We start from the raw sequence: 26,552 nt of genomic DNA, 5'->3' as shown, positions 1-26,552 counted from the left end.
CAGCTTGAACATCTGGAAGTTCATTGTTTACATATTGCTGAAGCCTGGCTTAGAGAATTTTGAGCATTACTTTGCTAGCATGTGAGATGAGTGCAATTGTGTGGTAGTTTGAGCATTCTTTGGCATTGCCTTTCTTTCGGATTGGAATGAAAACTGATCTTTTCCAGTCCTGTGGCCACTGCTGAGTTTTCCAAATTTGTTGGCATTTTGAGCGCAGCACTTTCACAGCATCATCTTTCAGGATTTGAAATCGCTCAACTGGAATGCCATCACCTCCACTAGCTTTGTTCGTAGTGATTCTTTCTAAGGCCCACTTGACTTCACATTCTGCGATGTCTGTCTCTAGGTGAGTGATCCCACCATCATGATTATCTTGGTCATGAAGATCATTTTTGTACAGTTCTTCCATGTATTCTTGCCACTTCTTTTTAATATCTTCTGCTTCTGTTAGGTCCGTATCATTTCTGTCCTATAAAGAGCCCTATTTTGATCTCCTTACTCTCCAAGGGCCTAGTGTATATATGTCAATCCCAATCTCCTAATTCATCCTGCCCCACTTCTTCCCCCTCTGTGTCCACCTGTCTGTTCTCTGTGTTTACATCTCTATACTTGTTTAGAGGCATGTGCAGTGTATCCAGATAGTCAAGTTTTCGTGATGTGGCTTAACAATTGAAAATCAGTATTCTCTGATCATTAAAGACCTCCCAACTCTTGCCACCACAGAATGGCAAGACCATATTTTCTGACTCTTCCCATGAATTAAGGGATTCAAACCAGCAGTAGAGGAAAACACACACATATATATATATATATATATATATATATATATATATATAGTATCTGTCTCACTTTAGCTACAGAGGCCCAGGATCTCTATCCCCAATTGTTTATGTACCTTGAGGTGGTGCAAAAAAATATTTTAGAGGCTTGGACCATATAAAAATAATCACATTTATAGCAGTATGGAATATTGCAGGGGCAGAAATAGGTAACAGTTAGAAACACTACTCCTGTGTTAAGGACTTGGCTTTAAAATTTGTCTGCACTCTCTAGTAACAGAGTAACTGTGAGTAAGGTAACAAATCCCATTCAAGCTTGTTTCCTAATTTGAGGAAGGAGAATGTAAATAGCATCTCACCTTAACAGTGACTGTGAGAATGACATGAGAAAATTCTAAAAAATCCTTTTGCCAGGATACTGGCTTCACATTAAGTGCCTGAATATGTAAATATGTGAACACACACGTTTTTGAATTAGGACCTAATTCAACTTATAGAGGACAGTGAGAACTGTAAGATCTCAGTTTACTAACACTGGAGCTGAGAATCAGCGTGAGAAAGACCATGGTCCATGACAGTACCACTGGATGATGGCAGAAAAGTAGAACAGGTTTCAAAGTCTTAATTCCCAATATAATGAGCTCTCCACTGAACTGCAGGTCTTTCCTCTAGGGCCTAGGAACATAAACCAAACATTCTCTTAAGTACCAGTGGTAGGTTAGAAATCTACATAGTTATACATATACACGTTCTCTTACTTATACCCATGTAAGCTAGTCTTAAAGCTAATTTTTCTCATTTGCCATCACAGACTTCCTGTTTTCAGACTTCTCTTAAATGTAACCATTACTCCTGTGTTTTATGTTCTGCTTATAGAATCCTCCCCATCCCCCTCCTCCCTTTCTTTCACTCTGCACCTGCATTTGTGTATGCATCATTTTCAACTCACACTTCTAGTTACGCATACATTGAACACAGGAGCACCACAACTACCACACAGATATGACTAGCTCTCTAGCAGCCTTGCTGTGCAGGCCTGATACAAGTAGGACTGTGTAGGTTTTCCAAAATGCTCTTCAAAGCACTGCTCTCCACCATACCTCAACTCCTACAAAGTGTGGTTTCTGATTTTGTTGCCCCATAGAGAAGGCACATAGCACTCTAAAAATATAGCCCATGTGCATCTTCTTTCAGAACACCATCATTCAACTTTCAAGAAGCAGGGCAACAACTTCAATAGAGACTTAGATCCCCCCACAAATTTGACATTCACTTAATGAAATCTGCTTCATGGTGGTAAACATTTTTATTCTCTTGAACCAAATACCCATAAATGAGTCTGGAGAAAGCTTTTACAAAACCTTCAAAATGGTCTGTAATGATGAGGCAACTCAGTTCTTTTTTTTTTTTTTTTTTTTTTCTTTCCAAAGCAATTGGCTTTGACTCCCTTTTGATTTTTTATACTGTGCTTAAAAAGCCTGAGTTCCTGAATCAATACTACAGGCCTGCATTTTCTGTCCTAAACAACTATTTACAGAGTTGGGGGAACACTTGTAATTTAGCATGCCACTTAGGCAGTATGAGAGTTGAGCTGCTTGCCTTTTATTTTTTTTTTTTCTTATTTCTGATTTATTCTCTGTAGAAAAAATGACATTGAAGTAGTGCAAAAGTATTTTGTGATAACTATACAATATAATGTTAATATCAGATCTCAATTATTTATTAGCACATTTGTATATATTATATCCTTATATATTATGTATGTATTATATAATTATACATATAATTATATATGTATTATATTCTTTTTTTTTTAATTTATTTTATTTTTTTTTAGATTTTATTTTATTTATTTATTTATTTATTTATTTATTTATTTATTTATTTTCATGCATTCCCAAACATGAACCCCCTCCCACCTCCCTCCCCATAACATCTTTCTGGGTCATCCCCATGCACCAGCCCCAAGCATGCTGCATCCTGCGTCAGACATAGACTGGCGATTCAATTCACATGATAGTATACATGTTAGAATGTCATTCTCCCAAATCATCCCACCCTCTCCCTCTCCCTCTGAGTCCAAAAGTCCGTTATACACATCTGTGTCTCTTTCCCTGTCTTGCATACAGGGTCGTCATTGCCATCTTCCTAAATTCCATATATATGTGTTAGTATACTGTATTGGTGTTTTTCTTTCTGGCTTACTTCACTCTGTATAATCGGCTCCAGTTTCATCCATCTCATCAGAACTGATTCAAATGAATTCTTTTTAACTGCTGAGTAATACTCCATTGTGTATATGTACCACAGCTTTCTTATCCATTCATCTGCTGATGGACATCTAGGTTGTTTCCATGTCCTGGCTATTATAAACAGTGCTGCGATGAACATTGGGGTACATGTGTCTCTTTCAATTCTGGTTTCCTCGGTGTGTATGCCCAGAAGTGGGATTACTGGGTCATAAGGTAGTTCTATTTGCAATTTTTAAGGAATCTCCACACTGTTTTCCATAGTGGCTGTACTAGTTTGCATTCCCACCAACAGTGTAGGAGGGTTCCCTTTTCTCCACACCCTCGCCAGCATTTATTGCTTGCAGATTTTTGGATCGCAGCCATTCTGACTGGTGTGAAGTGGTACCTCATTGTGGTTTTGATTTGCATTTCTCTAATAATGAGTGATGTTGAGCATCTTTTCATGTGTTTGTTAGCCATCCGTATGTCTTCTTTGGAGAAATGTCTATTTAGTTCTTTGGCCCATTTTTTGATTGGGTCGTTTATTTTTCTGGAGTTGAGCTGCAGAAGTTGCTTGTATATTTTTGAGATTAGTTGTTTGTCAGTTGCTTCATTTGCTATTATTTTCTCCCATTCAGAAGGCTGTCTTTTCACCTTGCTTATATTTTCCTTTGTTGTGCAGAAGCTTTTAATTTTAATTAGATCCCATTTGTTTATTTTTGCTTTTATTTCCAGAATTCTGGGAGGTGGATCATAGAGGATCCTGCTGTGATTTATGTCTGAGAGTGTTTTGCCTATGTTCTCCTCTAGGAGTTTTATAGTTTCTGATCTTACATTTAGATCTTTAATCCATTTTGAGTTTATTTTTGTGTGCGGTGTTAGAAAGTGATCTAGTTTCATTCTTTTACAAGTGGTTGACCAGTTTTCCCAGCACCACTTGTTAAAGAGATTGTCTTTACTCCATTGTATATTCTTGCCTCCTTTGTCAAAGATAAGGTGTCCATATGTGTGTGGATTTATCTCTGGGCTTTCTATTTTGTTCCATTGATCTATATGTCTGTCTTTGTGCCAGTACCATACTGTCTTGATGACTGTGGCTTTGTAGTAGAGCCTGAAGTCAGGCAAGTTGATTCCTCCAGTTCCATTCTTCTTTCTCAAGATTGCTTTGGCTATTCGAGGTTTTTTGTATTTCCATACAAATCTTGAAATTATTTGTTCTAGTTCTGTGAAAAATGTGGCTGGTAGCTTGATAGGGATTGCATTGAATTTGTAAATTGCTTTGGGTAGTATACTCATTTTCACTATATTGATTCTTCCAATCCATGAACATGGTATATTTCTCCATCTATTAGTGTCCTCTTTGATTTCTTTCATCAGTGTTTTATAGTTTTCTATATATAGGTCTTTAGTTTCTTTAGGTAGATATATTCCTAAGTATTTTATTCTTTTCGTTGCAATGGTGAATGGAATTGTTTCCTTAATTTCTTTTTCTACTTTCTCATTATTCGTGTATAGGAATGCAAGGGATTTCTGTGTGTTGATTTTATATCCTGCAACTTTACTATATTCATTGATGATCTCTAGTAATTTTCTGGTGGAGTCTTTAGGGTTTTCCATGTAGAGGATCATGTCATCTGCAAAGAGTGAGAGTTTTACTTCTTCTTTTCCAATTTGGATTCCTTTTATTTCTTTTTCTGCTCTGATTGCTGTGGCCAAAACTTCCAGAACTATGTTGAATAGTAGCGGTGAAAGTGGACACCCTTGTCTTGTTCCTGACTTTAGGGGAAATGCTTTAATCTAATAAAATGGGGATGAAAAATGTCACTGTGGATAAGTGAAAAATAAGTTTGTAAGGTACCAGTATTCCCAACATCATTGCTTCAGAAACCAGGATAAACTTGTATGTTTGAAACATACTATAAAAGGCACAATATTATAAGTTTAGGTGTATTAATGGAGGGAATATCAAACTATAAAGCACTGAGTGAATGAGTGAGTAAAAGTCGCTTAGTTGTGTCTGATTCTTTGCAACTCCATGAACTTTGGAGTTTGCCCGCCAGGTATACGAACCATGGTAAAAACGTATCAACACAAATGAACAGAGCTGTAATTGTTGGTTATCATTAAAAAAACATGGAACAGATAACTTGATATACCTATCCTCCATCACATTATGTAGGCAGCCACTCATTACATTTATGCACAAGGCTCTAAACTACTATGAACAAAAATATCTCATTATCTAAAATTGCAGGGGTGAGTGATAGGAGAGGATTTTGGAAATAAAACAGGAACAAGTATTAAGGAAAGAGAAATTAAAAATCTGTAAGCAGACCAGAATGTCAGAAAACTCTTGATAGCAGATCTGTCCTAAATGCGAATGAAATCTCACAAGATCATAGCCACTTATGCAGTATGGGAATTAGCTGCTTGCCTAAAAACAGACCTCATCTCACAAGTCAACTATGATATACTGATTTAGCTTTCTGAAGCCATACATTGAGAGAGATTCTGAGGCTGTTAATAGGTTTAATATAATTGAATAATAATTTTTGTTACAGATGCAGAAAGGGGAAGAAGGTAGAGGGGCCTGTAAGTCACATTATCAAATTTTGTTCTGGACTAGAAGTCTTTTTTTTTCTTTTCCTATTAAGGGACTCAGTATTGTTGTTGTTATTGTTTAGTCACTAAGTCATGTCTGGTTCTTTTATGACCCCAAGGACTGTAGCCTGCCAGGGTCCTCTGTTCATGAGATTTTCCAGGCAAGGATAATGGAGTGGGCTGCTATTTCCTTCTTCAGGGGATCTTCCCAATCCAGGGATCGAACCCATGTCTCCTGCGCTGCAGGTGGACTCTTTACCACAGCCACCTGGGAAGCCCAATCAATAATTATTCAATGCTTAATAAAGATGTAAGCAAACCAAGTACTAAACCCTTCTCTTGCATCCCACTTGAAATGCCTTATCCCCGTTTGCCTTTGAGTCCTTACTGACTTGAATCCTTCCAGGGTTCAAATAAAGCAGATTGTGTGTTCCACCAAATAATAAGCCTCTGATTCTATAGTGGCCTGCCTAGTTAAACTGAACTCAAGTCTTTCTTGAACATCATCTACCCATGGAGGCCTACCTGACTTCCCTATTTCAAATGGCATTCACTCAAGCTACTCTTTTTAAAACCTAATTCCCTCAATCTCTACATATTACTTTTTTATTAAGAGTATCAATATTTGCCAGTCTCCCCAAACTGAAATGTAAATTCTACTAAAGTCGGACTCCTTGTTGCATCACAGAGGCCGAATACTCAATGACTACTGTATCTGTTAAATTAACTTTTCACAGGTAGCCTTTTCGACTCAACTGTTGTATTAGCATCATGAAACTGAAGGCTGGATTCTACTTTGTTTGTATTTTCCTAGGACACAAAACACTGGCAAGAGGCACTTCACCAAACATTAATAACTGATTTGACTTAACTTTAATAAGCCATTTATCATGCTATGCACTGCTACTGCAGTAATAGAAAATATGTTTCAGTACTTAATGTGTACTAGGCACCATGCCAGATGATTTACATACATCATCTCAATTAATCCTCACAAAAAATCTATGAGACAGTTATGATTATTATCTCCATTCTACAAATGAGTACAGCAAGGTTGAGAGGACTACATCATTTCTCCTAGGTCAATACAGCTTAGTAAGTGACAGAGTACGGTTCCACTGAGGCCATCTGGCCTCAGGGCACCAGCACCTAATCAGTATCTAGGTCAAGTATGGATTGAGAAAGGTAGTTTAAGACCCCTAGGTTGGAAGAAAATTTCCAATTCTTGTTCTATGTGAGGTTGAGTGATTCACTTTCTTTTTCTTTTTCTTGCCTAGGTTTTCCAACCTGATAGTGGGAGATAATTTCTGAGTAGGATAAGAAAACTGACAATCAATCAATCAACAACCAACCTTTGCTGGTAGAGCATTTGGGATGCCTAAAAAAAAAAATGCCTCCTCTAGATTTCTAAGGAAAATATTACTTTGGGCTATCAGTAACCTGCTGTTGCAAGAAGACTAGATTGCAGTTAGCAGAAAAACAGCTCATAAAAAGTCACAAACTAAAATCTCAGTGGGAAATAGATTTCAAAGTGGAGGGATCCAGAGCAGGAGGGTGGTACAGTGAGTGCTTTCTGAGAGATGGACCCATGGTACCAAGCTGGAGGAAGCTGCATATATTCATCTCAGCTGGATGGGCTATGGGCTCACAAAAGCCAAGAATATATCTGAACCCAATTCTTTCACTGATATGGTATTAAAATCGCAAAGATATATTCCTAGATAGCCTCTACAGATATTAAAAACAAAATATATGAGAGCTAATAAACATTAACTTCCAAAACAGAGAAATAACTAGCATATTGATGAAATTCAAGTCCTGTTTTCTTTATATCACCCAGAATCTTTTGAACATACCACATATTTATTTGGGGCTTCCCTTGTGGCTCAGCTGGTAAAGAATTTGCTTGCAATGCATGGAGACCTGGGTCCAATCACAGGGTTGGGAAGATTCCCCTGGAAAAGGGAACGGCTACCCACTCCAGAATTCTGGCCTGGAGAATTTCATGGACTGTATAGGCCATGGGGTTGCAAAGAGTCGGACACGACTGAGCAAACTTTCACTTTCAGTCTTTATTTGCCTAAGGCCTGATTCACAGCAAAGAACAGAGGCTTACTCAGATGCTCTATGAAAAGAGGTATAGTACAAGGAATAATACCTCATACAAAGACCACCAGACAGGAGCCACCATCCAATAAAATGTTACTGAAAGTAGAAAGCTGGCAAGAACCAAAGGAAATTAGGGCTGGATCTCATATTCTCAAATGTTCTATTCCTTCTATACACACAAGATATATTTACTTCTACTAACCAACATCTCCTTAATTGATATTTCCTATTATTTTCATTGTTTTCTTTGAAAACTTTTTATAGACTATTATATCTCCTCATTATATCACATATATATGTCTAAATCAAAACCAAAATAAAATATCACTTCACACCTGTTAGGATGGCTATTATTAAAAAAAAAAAAAAACAGAAGACAAGTGTTGACAAGGTTGTGGAGAAATTTGAATCCATGTGTATCATTGGTGGGAATGTAAAATAGTCCTGCCACTATGGCAAAAACTAAGGAGGCCCCTCAAAAAATTAAAAATTAACTTACATTACAATCCAGCTTCCATCTCCTGAGTGGGTATCCAAGAGAATTGAAATTAGGATCTCAAACAGATATCTGCTCATTTCAGTATTGTTTACAATAGCCAAGATATGGAAACAACTCAAGTATCGATCAAGAGAAGAATGGATTAAAAATGTGATGGGCATGTGAGTGTGTGTGTGTGTGTGTGTGTGTGTGCGCCCACGTGCGCGCACAAAGATAGACACAGAGAGGATAGAACAGAATATTATTCAGCCTTCAACGATAAGGAAGTCCTGACAACATGGATAAACCTGAGGACATTATGCTAAGTGAAATAAGTCAGTTACAGAAGGAGAAATGCTGCACGATTGTACCCAGAGGAATTATTTAAAATAGTCGAAGAGAAGTAGAAGATACAATAGTGGTTTCCAGGGGTTCAGATGTGCAGGGAATGGAAGTTGTTATTCAACAGATGCAAAGTTTCAGTTATGATGAATAAATAAATTCTAGAGATCTCCTGTACCTAATAGGTAACCGTATGGTAGGATATGCTAGAAAATTAAGACAACAGATCTCAAGTTAAGTGTCTCTACAGAACAAACAACAGCATCATCAAATAGCATCAAACAGCATCAAACAATGACGATACAACAACAAAGAAGAACAAAATACACCCATAAGGTGGACACATGAGGAAACTCTGGGAGGTTTCTGTCACCTTAATTGTAGTGACAGTATCACAAATGTTTGCACATGTCTAAACTTGTCAAGTTGTACACAAATATGTATAGTCTTTTGTATATCAACTACCTACACCTTAATAAAGCTATTAAAAGTCATTGTGGTTCATCACTTCCAAAGATAAACACAGATATGATATGTTAGGAACGTATTTCTTTTTGGTCCAGGAAATCAGGACGTCTTCCACAGCATGTGAAGTATAAGTGGTGAATTTCATTCACTATCATTTTTTTAGTATCTATTGTATTCCTGAAACTAAGGAATGATATTGAAAAAAACAGATAAGACCCTCAGAAAGCTTCCAATTCAGTTAAAGAGAAAAAAATAATATGCAAGTGATAAATAAAGTAATTTCAGATAGTGATAAACACTGTTAAACCAATGAAGAGATTGACTAGTGGTGAAAAGGCAATTTCAATTAGAACTGAGAAACAATCAAGATCTTGGCTCCTTGTAAAGTCTTGGCTAAGAATATTTCTGTAAAGATAAGAACTTTGTCAACCCTGAGGGCACAGGACTAAGCTGGAGATAGAATATGCAGACTCTGACAGAAGTATGGATTTTATCTCATAAAATAAAGGAGTATATATAGCTTACTCTAATTGCAATGGGAAGCCAATGGAGGGTTTAATATGGGATATAATTCATCTAATTTTAAAGTTACATTGTAGTAAATACATGGAATAAGAAAGATCTTGTTGGAAAGAATAATTTTCCCCAAAGAACAGCCACGATATTAAAAGTCACAGATAAGAGAGGGGTGGATGAATCACAGCAGCAAAGAAGAAAATGGCAAATCATACAGCTTAATCAGTAGGTGGAGACCAAGTTGTGCCTTGAAGGACATGTATAATATTTGGGACTTTGGCAGAGAGAGCAGAAATATTATTGGTTTCACCTTTCTGAGGGACTGCTTTGGAGACAGGGAAGACAGGCATGTAGAATAGTCATATGGCTCTTAGATGTCCAGTTCAGAGAAGATAATTTCATTGCCTAACACTAGGGCAGGGATATGGGAACTCTGAGTGGTTTAGAGAGACACTTGGGAGTTGTAATCTACAACTGGGTGACAAATTAGCTGTGGGTTATAATGACCACATTATAGTAGCTTCTCTAATGGCTCAGATGGTAAATCTACCTGCAATGCAGGAGACCCAGGTTTGATCCCTGGGTTGGGAAGATTCCCCTGGAGGAGGGCATGGCAACCCACTCCACTACTCCTGCCTGGAGAATTCCATGGACAGAGGAGCCTGGTGGGCTACAGTCCATGGGCTCACAAAGAGTCAGACACGACTGAGAGACTGGAACTTTCACATTCATGTGGTGATGGTTTAATCGCTAAGTCATGTCTGACTCTTGTGACCCCCATGGACTGTAGCCTGCCAGGCTCTTCGCCCATGACCGCATATTCTGACGTGGTGACTGTGTGGTTGTTGGTACTATTGACTCAAAGAGGGAGCTCAAAAGGAGTAAATGGGATGGAAATGATAAAAAGTTCAGCTTTACTCAAGCTGCAGTTTACATATCTAAATTGCACCAAACATATCTAAATTGAAATGTCCAGTTAGTTGTTGGATAAAAGGGCCGAATGTCAGGAGAGAAACAGCGACACAGATTTGGGGCTGTCAGCATGAAGTTGTTAAAAGAAACAGTGGGAATGGCTGAGGTCAACTTCTTCCTAAGGAATGCCATCTTCCCAAACTGATATTTTTAGAAATGTAAGAGATCTTAGAAGTCATTTAGCCCAACTCTATTTCTCAGATGGATACACTATTGATCCAGCAAGAGAAAGTGATTTGTAAGGGCCATGTATACACTATGCAGTAAGTGGGGGACAGGCAGAGATGGAGACAGATAAAGAGATGGAGAGACAGAGATATGGAGAAGAAATAAAAGAGGTGCAGCATCAAAATTCATTTCCCCCCGATACAAATATCTTTATGTTACCCTACTTATCTAATTACACTGTAACAGTGTATCGGTGCCCCATAACATAAATACATATTAGCTTACTTTCAGTTCAATTCAGTTCAGTCGCTCAGTCATGTCCAACTCTTACTTACTTTACTCCTACATAAAAATTATCTGATTTCCAAAATATCACATTACACCTATGTATTGGTAAAGGAATACTGTGTGATTATGATTAGTTACAATCTCTAAATGTTCTAGTTATTGTCATGCAATTAATTCATTTAATGAGGCATTAATTTAGATTGAAACTATGATACTACTAAGATTTTAATTTTAGAAATAAATATCTCATAAACAAGTAATTGCTGTATCTATAGGTATCACTAGATTAATCTCCTCCTATAAAAGCAACATTCCAAATAGCAGAAACAACTCATACATTATGAAGTATTTTTACTTTTAATTTATTTGAAAGGAATATACTTTTATTCTATAGGAAATACAGAATTACTCTGGTTCTGTCCTTCCCTTTGGCTCTAACAAGTGTAGGACATAGTGCTTTTCTTTGTCTTTATGACAATGGAAATATATGAGCCATTTAATAATTATAATTTAGCCTAAAGAAAAAGACAAAAACTAGTTTCCAAAATAGTGCACGTTTTAACGTCTCTTTTATTTACAGAACATGAAAGAATTAAAAAATCTTGTCAGTGAATAAGCCCAGGATTTATAACTATTAGTGAATATGTCATCTCATTTCCTTCTAAGCTACAGAAAAAAATCAGGATTACTGTCCAGTCTTATAAACTTTGAAAATTAGATTAGGAAAAGAGCTTAGGTATCATTGAAAGATCTTTATGTTTTTCAGCTTCACCTTTGACATTCTCTTCTGCCTTAACTATACTTCAGTGACATTGATCTTTATCAATGTCAGATCAAGTTTATTCCTAAATCATGGTTCTTTCTGCCTGCTCTTTCCTTAGGGATTTCCATGGCTAGACTATTTTCATCATTAATTGATTTGAATGCCACCTTCTCAAAGGCATTCCCTGCCCACTACATCTAATGCAGATCCTTTCTCCCCTTATTTGCTCTCTAACCCATGTTCTTATTTTATGGTACCATCATCCTGTAGCATAAAATTATCTTATTTATGAATTGTTTTTTTAATTTTTATTTTTACTTTATTTTACTTTATAATACTGTATTGGTTTTGCCATACATTGACATGAATCCACCACGGGTGAACATGCGTTCCCAAACATGAACCCCCCTCCCACCTCCTTCCCCATAACATCTCTCTGGGTCATCCCCATGCACCAGCCCCAAGCATCCTGTATCCTGCATCGGACATAGACTGGTGATTCGTTTCTTACATGATAGTATACATGTTTCAACGCCATTCTCCCAAATCATCCCACCCTCTCCCTCTCCCTCTGAGTCCAAAAGTCCGTTATACACATCTGTGTCTCTTTTCCTGTCTCGCATACAGGGTCATCATTGCTATCTTTCTAAATTCCATATATATGTGTTAGTATACTGTATTGGTGTTTTTCTTTCTGGCTTACTTCACTCTGTATAATCGGCTCCAGTTTCATCCATCTCATTAGAACTGATTCAAATGAATTCTTTTTAACAGCTGAGTAATACTCCATTGTGTATATATACCACAGCTTTCTTATCCATTCGTCTGCTGATGGACATCTAGGTTGTTTCCATGTCCTGGCTATTATAAACAGTGCTGCGATGAACATTGGGGTACATGTGTCTCTTTCAATTCTGGTTTCCTTGGTGTGTATGCCCAGCAGTGGGATTGCTGGGTCATAAGGCAGTTCTATTTGCAATCTTTTAAGGAATCTCCACACTGTTCTCCATAGTGGCTGTACTAGTTTGCATTCCCATCAACAGTGTAGGAGGGTTCCCTTTTCTCCACACCCTCCCCAGCATTTATTGCTTGCAGACTTTTGGATCGCAGACATTCTGACTGGTGTGAAGTGGTACCTCATTGTGGTTTTGATTTGCATTTCTCTAATAATGAGTGATGTTGAGCATCTTTTCATGTGTTTGTTAGCCATCCGTATGTCTTCTTTGGAGAAATGTCTATTTAGTTCTTTGGCCCATTTTTTGATTGGGTCGTTTATTTTTCTGGAATTCAGCTGCATAAGTTGCTTGCATATTTTTGAGATTAGTTGTTTGTCAGTTGCTTCATTTGCTATTATTTTCTCCCATTCAGAAGGCTGTCTTTTCACCTTGCTTATATTTTCCTTTGTTGTGCAGAAGCTTTTAATTTTAATTAGATCCCATTTGTTTATTTTTGCTTTTATTTCCAGAATTCTGGGGGGTGGATCATAGAGGATCCTGCTGTGATTTATGTCTGAGAGTGTTTTGCCTATGTTCTCCTCTAGGAGTTTTTATAGTTTCTGGTCTTACATTTAGATCTTCAATCCACTTTGAGTTTATTTTTGTGTGTGGTGTTAGAAAGTGATCTAGTTTCATTCTTTTACAAGTGGTTGACCAATTTTCCCAGCACCACTTGTTAAAGAGATTGTCTTTACTCCATTGTATATTCTCGCCTCCTTTGTCAAAGATAAGGTGTCCGTATGTGTATGGATTTATCTCTGGGCTTTCTATTTTGTTCCATTGATCTATATTTCTGTCTTTGTGCCAGTACCATACTGTCTTAATGACTGTGGCTTTGTAGTAGAGCCTGAAGCCAGGCAAGTTGATTCCTCCAGTTCCATTCTTTCTCAAGATTGCTTTGGCTATTCGAGGTTTTTTGTATTTCCATACAAATCTTGAAATTATTTGTTCTAGTTCTGTGAAAAATATCGCTGGTAGCTTGATAGGGATTGTATTGAATTTGTAGATTGCTTTGGGTAGTATACTCATTTTCACAATATTGATTCTTCCAATCCATGAACATGGTATATTTCTCTATTAGTGTCCTCTTTGATTTCTTTCGCCAGTGTTTTATAGTTTTCTATATATAGGTCTTTAGTTTCTTTAGGTAGATATATTCCTAAGTATTTTATTCTTTTCATTGCAATGGTGAATGGAATTGTTTCCTTAATTTCTTTTTCTACTTTCTCATTATTAGTGTTTAGGAATGCAAGGGATTTCTGTGTGTTGATTTTATATCCTGCAACTTTACTATATTCATTCATTAGCTCTAGTAATTTTCTGGCAGAGTCTTTAGGGTTTTCTATGTAGAGGATAATGTTATCTGCAAACAGTGAGAGTCTTACTTCTTCTTTTCCAATCTGGATTCCTTTTATTTATTTTTCTGCTCTGATTGCTGTGGCCAAAACTTCCAGAACTATGTTGAATAGTAGCGGTGAGAGTGGGCACCCTTGTTTTGTTCCTGACTTTAGGGGAAATGCTTCCAATTCTTCACCATTGAGGATAATGTTTGCTTTGGGTTTGTCATATATAGCTTTTATTATGTTGAGGTATGTTCCTTCTATTCCTGCTTTCTGGAGAGTTTTTATCATAAATGGATGTTGAATTTTGTCAAAGGCCTTCTCTGCATCTATTGAGATAATCATATGGCTTTTATTTTTCAATTTGTTAATGTGGTGAATTACATTGATTGATTTGCGGATATTGAAGAATCCTTGCATCCCTGGGATAAAGCCCACTTGGTCATGGTGTATGATCTTTTTAATGTGTTGTTGGATTCTGATTGCTAGAATTTTGTTGAGGATTTTTGCATCTATGTTCATCAGAGATATTGGCCTGTAGTTTCCTTTTTTTCTGGCATCTTTGTCAGGTTTTGGTATTAGGGTGATGGTAGAATGAGTTTGGAAGTTTACCTTCACCTGCCATTTTCTGGAAGAGTTTGAGTAGGATAGGTGTTAGCTCTTCTCTAAATTTTTGGTAGAATTCAGCTGTGAAGCCGTCTGGACCTGGGCTTTTGTTTGCTGGAAGATTTCTGATTACAGTTTCAATGTCCATGCTTGTGATGGGTCTGTTAAGGTTTTCTATTTCTTCCTGGTTCAGTTTTGGAAAGTTGTACTTTTCTAAGAATTTGTCCATTTCTTCCATGTTGTCCATTTTATTGGCATATAATTGCTGATAGTAGTCTCTTATGATCCCTTGTATTTCTGTGTTGTCTGTTGTGATCTATCCATTTTTGTTTTTAATTTTATTGATTTGATTTTTCTCTTTGTTTCTTGATGAGTCTGGCTAATGGTTTGTCAATTTTATTTATCCTTTCAAAGAACCAGCTTTTAGCTTTGTTGATTTTTGCTATGGTCTCTTTTGTTTCTTTTGCATTTATTTCTGCCCTAATTTTTAAGATTTCTTTCCTTCTACTAACTCTGGGGTTCTCCATTTCTTCCTTTTCTAGTTGCTTTAGGTGTAGAGTTAGGTTATTTATTTGACTTTTTTCTTGTTTCTTGAGGTATGCCTGTATTGCTATGAACTTTCCTCTTAGCACTGCTTTTATAGTGTCCCACACGTTTTGGTTTGTTGTGTTTTCATTTTCATTAGTTTCTATGCATATTTTGATTTCTTTTTTGATTTCTTCCATGATTTGTTGGTTATTCAGAAGCGTGTTGTTCAGCCTCCATATGCTGGAATTTTTAATAGTTTTTCTCCTGTAATTGAGATTTAATCTTATTGCATTATGGTCAGAAAAGATGCTTGGAATGATTTCGATTTTTTTTAAATTTATCAAGGTTAGATTTGTGGCCCAGGATGTGATCTATCCTGGAGAAGGTTCCATGAGCACTTGAAAAAAGGTGAAATTCATTGTTTTGGGGTGCAATGTCCTATAGATATCAATTAGGTCTAACTGGTCTATTGTATCACTTAAAGTTTGTGTTTCTTTGTTAATTTTCTGTTTAGTTGGTCTGTCCATAGGTGTGAGTGGGGTGTTAAAGTCTCCCACTATTATTGTGTTATTGTTAATTTCCCCTTTCATACTTGTTAGCATTTGTCTTATATATTGCAGTGCTATGTTGGGTGCATATATAATTGTTATATCTTCTTCTTGGATTGATCCTTTGATCATTATGTAATGGCCTTCTTTGTCTCTTTTCACAGCCTTTGTTTTAAAGTCTATTTTATCGGATTTGAGTATTGCCACTCCTGCTTTCTTTTGGTCTCTATTTGCATGGAATATCTTTTCCAGCCCTTCACTTTCAGTCTGTATGTGTCCCTTGTTTTGAGGTGGGTCTCTTGCAAGCAGCATATAGAGGGGTCTTGTTTTTGTATCCATTCAGCCAGTCTTTGCCTTTTGGTTGGGGCATTCAACCCATTTACGTTTAAGGTAATTAATGATAAGTATGATCCCGTTACCATTTACTTTATTGTTTTGGGTTCGGGTTTATACACCCTTTTTGTGTTTCCAGTCTAGAGAATATCCTTTAGCATTTGTTGGAAAGCTGGTTTGGTGGTGCTGAATTCTCTCAGCTTTTGCTTGTCTGTAAAGCTTTTGATTTCTCCTTCGTATTTGAATGAGATCCTTGCTGGGTACTGTAATCTGGGCTGTAGGTTATTTTCTTTCATCACTTTAAGTATGTCTTGCCATTCCCTCCTGGCCTGAAGAGTTTCTATTGAAAGATCAGCTGTTATCCTTATGGGATTCCCCTTGTGTGTTATTTGTTGTTTTTCCCTTGCTGCTTTTAATATTTGTTCTTTGTGTTTGATCTTTGTTAATTTGATTAATATGTGACTTGGGATGTTTCGCCTTGGGTTTATCCTATTTGGAACTCCCTGGGTTTCTTGGACTTGGGTGATTCTTTCCTTCCCCATTTTAGGGAAGTTTTCAACTATTATCTCCTCAAGGATTTTCTCATGGTCTTTCTTTTGTCTTCTTCTTCTGGGACGCCTATAATTCGAATGTTGGAGTGTTTCATATTGTCCTGGAGGTCTCTGAGATTGTCCTCATTTCTCTTAATTCGTTTTTCTTTTTTCCTCTCTGATTCATTTTTTTCTACCATTCTATCCTCTATTTCACTAATCCTATTTTCTGCCTCCGTTATTCTACTATTTGGTGCCTCCAGAGTGTTTCTGATCTCATTTATTGTGTTATTCATTATATATTGACTCTTTTATTTCTTCTAGGTCCTTGTTAAACCTTTCTTGCATCTTCTCAATCCTTGTCTCTAGGCTATTTATCTGTGATTCCATTTTTATTTCAAGATTTTGGATCATTTTCACTATCAATATTTGGAATTCTTTCTTGGGTAGATTCCCTATCTCTTCCTCTTTTGCTTGGTTTGGTGGGCATTTCTCCTGTTCCTTTACCTGCTGAGTATTCCTCTGTCTCTTCATCTTGGTTATATTGCTGCTTTTGGGGTGGTCTTTTTATATTCTGGTAATTTATGGAGTTCTCTTTATTATGAAGCTTCCTCACTGTGGGTGGGGTTGTATCAGTGGCTTGTCAAGGTTTCCTGGTTAGGGAGGCTTGTGTTGGAGTTCTGGTGGGTGGAGCTGGGTTTCTTCTCTCTGGAGTGCAATGGAGTGACCAGTAATGGGTTATGAGACGTCAATGGTTTTGGAGTAACTTTGAGCTGCCTGTATATTGAAGCTCAGGGGTGTGTTCCTGTGTTGCTGGAGAATTTGTGTTGTGTGTCTTGCTCTGGATCTTGTTGGCCCTTGGGTGGAGCTTGGTTTCAGTGTAGGTATGGAGGAGTTTGATGAGCTCCTATTGCTTAATGTTCCCTGAATTCAGGAGTTCTCTGATGTTCTCATGCTTTGGACTTAAGCCTCCTGCTTCTGGTTTTCAGTTTTACTTTTACAGTAGCCTCTAGACTTCTCCATCTATACAGCACTGATGATAAAACATCTAGGTTAAAGATGAAAAGTTTCTCCACATTGAGGGACACCCAGAGAGGTTCACTGAGTTACATGGAGAAGAGAAGAGGGAGAGGGTAGTTAGAGGTGACTGGAATGAGATGCGGTGGGATCAAAAGAGGAGACAGCAAGCTAGCCAGTAATCACTTCCTTATTTGTGCTCCACAGTCTGGACTGCTCAGAGGTATTCACGGAGTTATACAGGGAAGAGGAGAGGGAGGAAATAGACAGAGGTGGCCAGGAGGATAAAAGAGGGAAATAAAAAGGAGAGAGACAAATCCAGCCAGTAACCAGTTCCTTAGGTGTTCTCCACCGTCTGGAACACACAGAGATTCACAGAGTTGGATAGAGAAGAAAAAGGGGAGGGAAGAGACAGAGGCCACCTGGTGGAGAAAAAGGAGAGTCCAAAGAAGGAGACAGTGGTCAAGCCAGAAATCTCGCTCTCAGGTAAAATTGGGTAGTGAAGTTTGGGTTTTTAAACGTACAAAATTGTCAACAAAAACCAAAAAGCAAAGATTAAAAATCTATAGTAGAGGTTGGATTTTCAAAAATACAATATTATAGAAAAGAAGAAGGAAAAAAGAAAAAAAAAAGCCACAAGAATTATTAAAAACACCAACAACAACCACACAAAGACTATATATGGTGTTTGCTTTAAAAAAATGGTCTTTTTTTTTTGAAAAGTAATAGTAGGTTATAGAAATAAAAATTAGAGGAGAAATAGAGGACTTAACAATTTTTAAAAGTTAGAGGGAAAAAAGAAGAAGAAAAAAGAAAAGAAGAAAAAACTCCCCCACAACAGCATCAACAAAAAAGAAAAAGAAAAAAGAAAAAAAAAGGAATGATTGTAAAAATAGTAAAGATACATCTGGCCCTTTCTCTGGTGTTGTGGGCAGTGTGGGGTCACTTCCAAGGCAGTTCCCTCTGTTTAACTTCTTCTGTTTGCTGGTCTCTTCAGTGTCTGATTTCCGTCCTGACACAGGGGGCTCAGTGGTGGACACTTTTTTTTTTTTTTTTTTAGGCTCACTTGTTCAGTAGCACTGTTTTTTTTTTTTTAAATTTTAAAATCTTTAATTCTTACATGCATTCCCAAACATGAACCCCCCTCCCACCTCCCTCCCCATAACATCTTTCTGGGTCATCCCCATGCACCAGCCCCAAGCATGCTGCATCCTGTGTCAGACATAGACTGGCGATTCAATTCACATGATAGTATACATGTTAGAATGTCATTCTCCCAAATCATCCCACCCTCTCCCTCTCCCTCTGGGTCCAAAAGTCCATTATACACATCTGTGTCTCTTTCCCTGTCTTGCATACAGGGTCGTCATTGCCATCTTCCTAAACTCCATATATATGTGTTAGTATACTGTATTGGTGTTTTTCTTTCTGGCTTACTTCACTCTGTATAATTGGCTCCAGTTTCATCCATCTCATCAGAACTGATTCAAATGAATTCTTTTTAACGGCTGAGTAATACTCCATTGTGTATATGTACCACAGCTTGCTTATCCATTCGTCTGCTGATGGACATCTAGGTTGTTTCCATGTACTGGCTATTATAAACAGTGCTGCGATGAACATTGGGGTACATGTGTCTCTTTCCATTCTGGTTTCCTCGGTGTGTATGCCCAGCAGTGGGATTGCTGGGTCATAAGGTAGTTCTATTTGCAATTTTTTAAGGAATCTCCACACTGTTCTCCATAGTGGCTGTACTAGTTTGCATTCCCACCAACAGTGTAGGAGGGTTCCCTTTTCTCCACACCCTCTCCAGCATTTATTGCTTGCAGACTTTTGGATTGCAGCCATTCTGACTGGTGTGAAGTGGTACCTCATTGTGGCTTTGATTTGCATTTCTCTAATAATGAGTGATGTTGAGCATCTTTTCATGTGTTTGTTAGCCATCCGTATGTCTTCTTTGGAGAAATGTCTATTTAGTTCTTTGGCCCATTTTTTGATTGGGTCGTTTATTTTTCTGGAGTTGAGCTGCATAAGTTGCTTGTATATTTTTGAGATTAGTTGTTTGTCAGTTGCTTCATTTGCTATTATTTTCTCCCATTCAGAAGGCTGTCTTTTCACCTTGCTTGTATTTTCCTTTGTTGTGCAGAAGCTTTTAATTTTAATTAGATCCCATTTGTTTATTTTTGCTTTTATTTCCAGAATTCTGGGAGGTGGATCATAGAGGATCCTGCTGTGATTTATGTCTGAGAGTGTTTTGCCTATGTTCTCCTCTAGGAGTTTTATAGTTTCTGATCTTACATTTAGATCTTTAATCCATTTTGAGTTTATTTTTGTGTGCGGTGTTAGAAAGTGATCTAGTTTCATTCTTTTACAAGTGGTTGCCCAGTTTTCCCAGCACCACTTGTTAAAGAGATTGTCTTTACTCCATTGTATATTCTTGCCTCCTTTGTCAAAGATAAGGTGTCCATATGTGTGTGGATTTATCTCTGGGCTTTCTATTTTGTTCCATTGATCTATATTTCTGTCTTTGTGCCAGTACCATACTGTCTTGATGACTGTGGCTTTGTAGTAGAGCCTGAAGTCAGGCAAGTTGATTCCTCCAGTTCCATTCTTCTTTCTCAAGATTGCTTTTGGCTATTCGAGGTTTTTTTGTATTTCCATACAAATCTTGAAATTATTTGTTCTAGTTCTGTGAAAAATGTGGCTGGTAGCTTGATAGGGATTGCATTGAATTTGTAAATTGCTTTGGGTAGTATACTCATTTTCACTATATTGATTCTTCCAATCCATGAACATGGTATATTTCTCCATCTATTAATGTCCTCTTTGATTTCTTTCATCAGTGTTTTATAGTTTTCTATATATAGGTCTTTAGTTTCTTTAGGTAGATATATTCCTAAGTATTTTATTCTTTTCGTTGCAATGGTGAATGGAATTGTTTCCTTAACTTCTTTTTCTACTTTCTCATTATTCGTGTATAGGAATGCAAGGGATTTCTGTGTGTTGATTTTATATCCTGCAACTTTACTATATTCATTGATTAGCTCTAGTAATTTTCTGGTGGAGTCTTTAGGGTTTTCAGAAGCAAAGAGAGAAAAATCAAATCAATAAAATTAGAAATGAAAATGGAGAGATCACAACAGACAACACAGAAATACAAAGGATCATAAGAGACTACTATCAGCAGTTGTATGCCAATAAAATGGACATTGTGGAAGAAATGGACAAATTCTTAGAAAAGTACAATTTTCCAAAACTGAACCAGGAAGAAATAGAAAATCTTAACAGACCCATCACAAGCACGGAAATACTGTAATCAGAAATCTTCCAGCAAACAAAAGCCCAGGTCCAGACGGCTTCACAGCTGAATTCTACCAAAAATTTCGAGAAGAGCTAACACCTATCCTCCTCAAACTCTTCCAGAAAATTGCAGAGGAAGGTAAACTTCCAAACTCATTCTATGAGGCCACCATCACCCTAATTCCAAAACCTGACAAAGATGTCACAAAAAAAGAAAACTACAGGCCAATATCTCTGATGAACATAGATGCAAAAATCCTCAACAAAATTCTAGCAATCAGAATCCAACAACACATTAAAAAGATCATACACCATGACCAAGTGGGCTTTATCCCAGGGATGCAAGGATTCTTCAATATCCACAAATCAATCAATGTAATTCACCACATTAACAAATTGAAAAATAAAAACCATATGATTATCTCAATAGATGCAGAGAAGGCCTTTGACAAAATTCAACATCCATTTATGATAAAAACTCTCCAGAAAGCAGGAATAGAAGGAACATACCTCAACATAATAAAAGCTATCTATGACAAACCCAAAGCAAACATTATCCTCAATGGTGAAAAATTGAAAGCACTTCCCCTAAAGTCAGGAACAAGACAAGGGTGTCCACTTTCACCGCTACTATTCAACATAGTTCTGGAAGTTTTGGCCACAGCAATCAGAGCAGAAAAAGAAATAAAAGGAATCCAAATTGGAAAGAAGAAGTAAAACTCTCACTGTTTGCAGTAGCACTGTTTTTGAAGGCAATGATCTGCTTTTCTGGGTGCCTGATGTCCTCTGCCAGCAATCAGAAGTTGTTTTGTGGAGTTTGCTCAGCGTTGAAATGTTCTTTTGAGGAACTTGTGAGGGAGAAAATGGTCTCCCTGTCCCATTCCTCTGCCACCTTAGGACCGCCCATTTATTTATGTATTCTTGAACACATTTCCCTCTGTCTCTCCCACCACAATGGAAGCTCTATGGGAGCAAAGACTGTATCTTGTTCACAGCTGTATTTCAGTGCCTTGTGCATAGTAGGGCTTCACAAACGTTTTCAAATAAGTAGATCTAGCATATCTCCTCCAATCTATAGTTTGGGAGCCTGTGTCCCACTAACCAATGATAATGCTGGGGCAACAACCCTGAAGTTTTCATTTGAAGTCAAGAACTCTCCTGATCACACGCGTTTTGTTTTGTTCTTCTATCTCATCTGAAAGAATCCTTCCTTTTCAAGGTATTTAAATATTTTTGAAAATTTATAAATGTTAACAATATTGTGATAATTAATATTGACTGAACATCATTTAGGTATCAAGCATTATATTAAGTGTTTTATATGTTTCAGCACATTCAAGGCTTGCAATAACTTTAAACTAGTAATATTTATTCTCATATTTAGATTGAGAGAGAGAGGTGGAGAGAGAGAAACAGAAACAGACTCAGATCTAAGTAAAGTGCCCACAGCCGGGGCTTTTTAATGATTCCAAACACAATTTCGTGATTTTTGCTATGTTATATTGGGTAAAGTGTAATAATTTATTGGGCATTGAGGGAAAAAGAAAACTTCTAAGAAAAGCAAACCTGAGGACAAATAAATATCACAGCAGTTCAGACTATCCAGATTTGTATTCTTTGCAAGCTACAATGTGATGACAACATCGGTAGGAGCTTTCACTAGGTCATATCATATTGATCACTGGACCACTAGGCTGCTGGAAAGGTCCATGGCCTGAGGCTGACTGATGAACTGTCCATCACTGTAACTTCTCAAGTGCCCAATGGAGAAGTGTCAGCATTTGGGCCCCAAGGATGAAAAGATTAATAAAATTCACAACCCATATTTCAAGTATATTTCACCCTAAATAAAATGAATCCAAACCTTGCATTTATCAAATCGATTTTTCTGTGTGAATTAACATCAGAATTTACAGATTTCCTTTCAAGGTTCTCAAAAGTTCCTAAATGTCATAATAAATAATAGACTTAGATTATTTAATTTAGAGAAAAAAAAGATTCTCTTTAAGCTCCCTATAAACAACAGATTTGTTGGCTATTTTCAGGGTTGTGCAATGTTTAAAAATAGAAATATTCTTATTCTCCAAGACTGAAGTGGGAAATGTGAGGAACCCATTGAGTCCAGTGTTATTTGTAAGTAAACTAGACCAACAAGGATTATTATGAATATTCATATTGACACTGATTTCAATTTTTTTTATAGTGTTTAAAACCAAATAAGAGGAAAGAATGAATGTCAAATGTTTTTAGTGTCTTAGCTCCCGCTTTCAAAGAGTCTAAACATCTTAGCTGGCATCCCTAATCACACTCCATTTCCTTAGTCCTTAAAGAAAACTGAGCATTTTTTATTTTCTCACAATATCTTCTCATTCATTTTCCAAATAAGTTATTTGTGATTTCCTGCTGATGGTATATTTACATGAATCCATTTGAATTTTGACATGAACTTGGGCAAACTTCAGGAGAAAGTGAAGGACAGGGAAGCCTGGTGCGCTGCAGTCCATGGGTCACAGAGTCAGACACAACTTAGTAACTGAAATATAACATTTAAACTTGTTCTAATCTATCTATTAGGAAGAGTGCTTCCTGTTGAATTAGATGTAGGAAGGATGGCAGTGTGGTAGAGAGAGGAGGGCATTAGGTGACCCTGGAAGAGATGATAAATCTTGTGGTGCCTCAATTTCCTCAGGAATAAAAACATAGACACTGAAATAATGAGCTCAGAGATGGCTTTCTCCGTAAGGCAGCCCTCATCTTGAACCTAAAATCCTCTCATTTAATCACAAGCAAGGTTCACAAATGTTATTCACAAGGTCATGAAAACACTGAAATATATTTCAAATACATGCGTATGTGCCTTATCATTATTTTTCCCTCACTTAAGAGGCAACAGTTGCATTTTATTGGATTCCAAAAATAGTTCATGAGCAACCTCCCTATTCCGGTTTTAAGAGCCACTGTCTGCTTTGTAGCTCTATCTGTGAGAGTCTGTATCTTACAGTGGTTAAGAAAACATATTCTGGATCCAAACTCCTAGATTTCATTCTAACTCTTCAAACTACTAATTTGTGACCTTGCTCTTTAAATTTGACCAGCTCTTAAAAATACTAACTTTTGTGACAAGTTACTTAACTTACATGTCAGGTCTTTCATCAATAACAATGGATAATAATAGAATACTCCTTATAAGATTCCTTTTAAGCATTGTGTAAGCAAAATGCTTGACACGAAGTGAATACTTGATGCTATTTTTATTTAGGTTCTACAATTAAATGGCCATACAGATCAGATATGTTTACTTTCTAATATGTACATAGAAAATAATAGAGTTCTGGAGCTTCCCTGGTGGCTCAGTGGTAAAGAATCTGCTGCCAGTGCAAGAACTGCAGAGTATGAGGATTCAGTCCCTGGGTTGGGAAAATCCCCTGCAGGAGGAAATGGCAACCCACTTCAGTATTCTTGCCTGGAGAATCCCATGGACAGAGAAGCTTGGCAGGTTACAGTCCACAGGGTAGCAGAATCCCACACTACTGAGCACACATGCACAAATAGTTAAAATCAATGATAAACTACTTTGTCTCAAATTGTGCTGAAAAGGGAAAAATTAAAAATGCTTAGTCATTTAATCTTTGTCATTTTTCCCTCTAGTACTAGGATTCACATCTGATCTTATCATGTAAACAAGCAACCTACTCAGATCATCTTTGTTTTATCTTCTTGCACTTAGAATATATTTTCCCACAAATCATGAAGTCAAATGTACTGTCTAGGCAATGATTTTTAAATAGTTTAAATTATTATCACCTACACATACTGTATCTTGAAGCTTTTCTCCTTAATTTCTTTATTCAGAATGTTTATTCAAGGTGCTACACAGATGAATTAACACTTATAAAAAAGTGAGTATAAAAACAGTGGGGTTTTTTGTTGTTGTTCTTGTAGATTAACTGTAACACTGTCTTTACTATTTCAATTATTAGTAGTAAGTGTTTAGCAGACATCTGTTAATGTTGGAGTTTTAGGTGGCTTGTTCTGTAACAGCTGGGTGTCTGAAATAATGATCTCTGAATAAGAAATTCACCTTTGAAGTACATTTTGTACTCAACCAATTTAAGGCATTTCTCACACATCTTAATTATTCCAGACTTGAGATATGGTTTTGGTATATTAGAAAGAGTGAGACTCAAGGTGGCCTTAGTTCTAGTAACTGCATCCTCTCCAATTAGCAGTGATATTTCTGAATAACCCTTAAAATTGCCAGGCTCTGTCTCTTCATTTGCAAAATTAAGGGTAGGAGGAGTTGGCAGGGTGATCTCTACACTGCTGGCCAAATAATCCTGTGACCCTAGCTCTGTAAAGAAAGCTAATAATGTAAGTATTTTTAAAAAGAAATATGATTGAGTGGTTCCTGTTAAACCAACCTGGAAAGTTCAACATTTTTTTTTTTAATTTATGAATGAACTTGAAATAGGGCTTCTCTAGTGGCTCTGATGGTAAAGAATCCCCCTAAAATGCAGGAGACCTGGGTTCGATCCCTGGGTAGGGAAGATCCCCTAGAGACAGGAATGGCTACCCACTCCAGTATTCTTGCCTAGGGAATTTCATGGGTGCAGAAGCCTGGTGGGCTACAGTCCACAGGGTCACAAAGAATCAGACACGACTGAGCGACTAAAACGTTCACTTGGAAGAAATAGCATAACAATGGCAAATTTCACTCTTAAATAGTTATTTAAGACTTATTTAAAACCTCATGTTATCCCAGTAAGAAAACAATGCCAAGGGTTTGTACTCAACAATTTGATGTCTAGTCTAGCTTGATTCACATTTATATCCCTTCAGTGAACATTTGATGCATACTTACTTGAGTGCAGCAGTCATAGGATGTAGAAATGCCTCACATAGTCCAAGCCCTTATGAATCCACTCCAAAGATTTAAGACTCACAGGTTGACAACAACAAGAAGGTGGAATAGGAAGTGCCGGACCCACCTTCCCCCTACAGAGAGATCAACTCAATTAACCGTATCAGAGCAATTCAGTTTCTTTTGTGAGAAATCTAGAGAACAGATAAGAATCTCATGTGTCACAAGTGAGTGTAAAAACAACTTAACTGTAGCCAATAGAAAAGTTTCTAATACCCACTCACCACAGAAACCTCACCCAGTTTTACAAGAATAACTGGGGAAAAACAGTTCTTTGGTTCTCTCCAGAGAGGGAAAAAGAAGACTAAAACATATGTGTAATGTTCTAGCTTTAGAGCAGGTTCCTGAAGGACTAGTTTGTGTCTTGCATAAATCTAAAGACTGACAGGAAAACAAGCCAGATTGGAAGCTGCAGAAAATAAAGGTGAAAGTTTCCACTAGCATACCCTCCTTCACCACAGTTCCTATCCGTAGCTAAATGTGGGATAATTTGGGAAACAACCTCCCACTCCCCGCTTCTCTTAGGAGGGAAAAGAGTTGGAACGCACATGCAACATTTCAGCTTTTCAGAGGACTGCCTGAAGGACTGGCTTTTAGCTCGCTTGTTTTGGAGGGCTGAGTAGACAGGACATATACTCTGGTTGCCTAGAGGCTTCTGCCTTCTAGGGTCGCACAGAGTCAGACATGACTGAAACGACTCAGCAGCAGCAGCAGCAGCA

This window comes from Ovis aries, chromosome 5 (assembly GCF_016772045.2).
Source record: "Ovis aries strain OAR_USU_Benz2616 breed Rambouillet chromosome 5, ARS-UI_Ramb_v3.0, whole genome shotgun sequence".
In the NCBI taxonomy this organism is placed as follows: domain Eukaryota; kingdom Metazoa; phylum Chordata; class Mammalia; order Artiodactyla; family Bovidae; genus Ovis; species Ovis aries.
Note: the sequence above shows the minus strand (reverse complement) of the source record.